Below are 3,248 nucleotides of genomic sequence, written 5' to 3'. Positions count from 1 at the left end.
AAAGTGAAAATAAGGATGTAAGCATAGTTTGAACAAAAGCATGCTATTCACCTTTTCCACAAAGCATCGATTCTCATCTCAATCTGAAAAGATGATTTAATTGATCACCACAATGACATCACAACACTGAAAATAGAAACTATACAAAATGAGTTAGATTAGTTCAACATTGATTTGATCACATTAATGCTATCAACCCCTAGAAAAGTTGTAATAGATGGGTGAAAGACCTATGGAATTACAATGAGCAAAGACATAAACCATGTCAGTTAAAATTCAAGAAAGTAAATTAGTGTAGTTAGTGCAAAACCTTCAATTGCCATCTAACTCTAGCTAATGTACAAGAATATGAAAATTAGTCTTATATGCCCATATAAAATAATAAAAAAATTTGGATTTACTCTATCTCTCCTCGACAATAGTTATCATGTAATATCAGAGAAAGAAAGTTTTACTCATGACAAAGATTTAAAGAATGAGCAAGTGAAAAGGATAAACAAAAATATAATCCAATAACATCAGTAGCCAGGTCTTATTGAAGAACTAACTGTCATTCCTCAACCTATGCTCAGTTCAGAGAATAGCCCAAAAACATTATCATAAATGAACCTAAATATTCCAAAAAATTTCCAACAAAATTTTCAAACCATAGAATAAAGAAAACTTAGTCATGTATACTAAAACCAATATCTTAGAATAAGTAACTAAAATTTCAGTTAAATGTTAGAAAAATTTAATGATAAGGACCATAAAGAAACATTTATGAAAGCTAAAGTATAAAATAAATTATTTTAAAGTATACGGAATGAAGCAAAGTAGATGTAATGGTTCTATGGACCAAAAAGAGATTTACACATTGAATACCAAGTAGATAATGCACACATTTATTTAACTTGAATCAATCAACATCACCAATAATTTGATCTCTCTCTTCCAATTGCAATGAATGAATTTTATTTTTTTTTACGAAACTCATCAGACATAAGAGGTAGGCGAAGAACAATAGTAATAAAGTAGTGTGATACCCAACCTTATCAAAGAAATATAAAATGAAAATTTATTCGTAGTCATAATTGTTGTGTTGTAATTTCATAATTATCTAAAAATAGGTTATAATAAGATTTAAGATACATAATTATTGGATATGAAATTGATCACCATCCTTGAGTTGACGATGACAAGAACCTGAAGTTTTTTATACTTCAAGCTTTACCAATCTTAAATTCTTATAGTACGGCCTCAGAAGATTCTAAGTAATTTCATGGGTAAGCATCGCACTCAACTCATCTACAACCACGAAAGTGAATCTATCCAAAAATACAATTATATTAACAATCTCAATAACGAACGTGGCTGTATTCAATAGATGGAAATTTTGTGCCATCAAGCAGTTTCACATATAAAACTTCTTGGTCGAATTTTTTGCTCTCATGTGTATGGCTTTGATCGCCACTACACTCGCTCGAGAAAAAAAGAGACGAGGGAGGGGTAGCTACAACTTAGACAAGAAGGGAGGAGAAAAAGATTAACCTTGAAAGAAATGAGAGATTGGGTGGCTAGCAAAAGGGGAAAAGAAACCAATTTTATATAGCACATATAATAGTTGGTCATGGACTAACAATGTAGCTTACTGTTTCTCTCTTTTTTTAATTATTTTAATACATTCCCGATCTTCTATTTTTTTTAATTATTTTATTACATCACCATAATTAAATCCAAGAAAAAGATTTCCTCACACTATTCCAAAAATTGAGCATTAGTAGAATTGAATTCTATTGACCATCAAGTAAAAAAACAACTATTATGCCCAAGTTTTCCATATACGTAACGTTATTGGTGATTGTATAGGGAAAAATATTTATCTAGTACGCACTTGTCTATGTGCTGACCACTACTAAAATTATGATGACTCTGTATTTTATACAAATATATCTCTTCCTACATTTCTCTATCTCCTATGTTTATGCAAGATTTTGCAGAACGTCAAACTTGGTTAAGCTGGAACCCGGTCATCGCTCCGACTTGAAACCTTAGGGGAAGACCTGCATAAGAGGGCAAAATCTTTGATGCTTATGTCAGTAATCAGCTCGGACTCAATATTAAGTTCGAGGAGAAATTCCATACTCAATGGTGAAATGAGGCCCTCTATTTATACGTTGAGGTACCCGACAAAGAATCCGACCAGCGGTTGAGAATGTTGGGACCAAGGTTGGCCTGTCGGGAGTAGCTATTCAAGTTCATACTCTTGTCTTCTAGAATTTGGCTAAGTATGGAAGGTCGTTCCTCCCTTAAATGACCTTCAGGGAAGGCCTCGGGTCGGCCATTAGGCAAGGCCTTTAGGTCGGCCCTCAAGGAGCTCTTCAAGTCGGCCATTGCAGATCAGCCAACAAACAGAAGATCTTCAGGTCGCCCACCAGATGGAAGAAGTTTAAAGTTGGTCATTTTTCTGTCCTCCACGTGGCAGTACGATTTTCATCCCCAAACATTGGCCCCCTCCGTAGCTGTTTTGAGATCGACCTGGTAGAGAAGTTTTTCTTAGGATTGAAAATCTTCCTAAGTGGTGACTTCAGTCTTTCGAGATTGAAGTAGAACAAAGATCGAACCTCGAACAATATATAATAGATCGGATGTCGAACACAGTGTTATGATCATGACTTGAGCTGACTTTGTGAAACTCAATTTAGACTTGCTATGTTGATTAAGTTTGGTGTTTGAAGAAGTTTGACATGAGCTAGGCGCTTAGGAGTTTGATATGCGTACTTTGTATCGGGTCAATTCAATCTTTACTTTGTTATTTTGAACTTCTTGTATTTTTTTGTACATCGAACCTCAGACTCGTAAGTTTAGAGGTATGGATTTTTTCTTTTATCAAATTACATCGCACCTCAAACTCGTAAGTTTACAGGTTTGAATTTTCTTTTGTGAAATTACCTCACACCTCTAACTCGTAAGTTTAGAGGTTTGAATTTTCTTTTATCAAATTCATCGCACCTTGAACTCGTAAGTTTAGAGGTTTGAATTTTCTTTTACGAAATTACATCATACCTCTAACTCGTAAGTTTAAAGGTTTAAATTTTGTTTTGAACTGTACCTTGGCACTGATGCCATGTGGGTGTACTTGGCCCCCATTGGAATGTAGGTTGGCAACATCTAAGTTGTATCTGTCATATCAGATCAAATATGATCAAATGATGGAAGTTCTTCCCTTGGATGAGGATGAGCTGCGATGAAGTCTCTTCTTCTAGGCG

This window comes from Momordica charantia, assembly GCF_013281855.1.
Source record: "Momordica charantia cultivar OHB3-1 chromosome 2 unlocalized genomic scaffold, Mcharantia_2.0 BLBB01000002.1, whole genome shotgun sequence".
In the NCBI taxonomy this organism is placed as follows: domain Eukaryota; kingdom Viridiplantae; phylum Streptophyta; class Magnoliopsida; order Cucurbitales; family Cucurbitaceae; genus Momordica; species Momordica charantia.
This window is presented reverse-complemented; position numbering follows the sequence as displayed.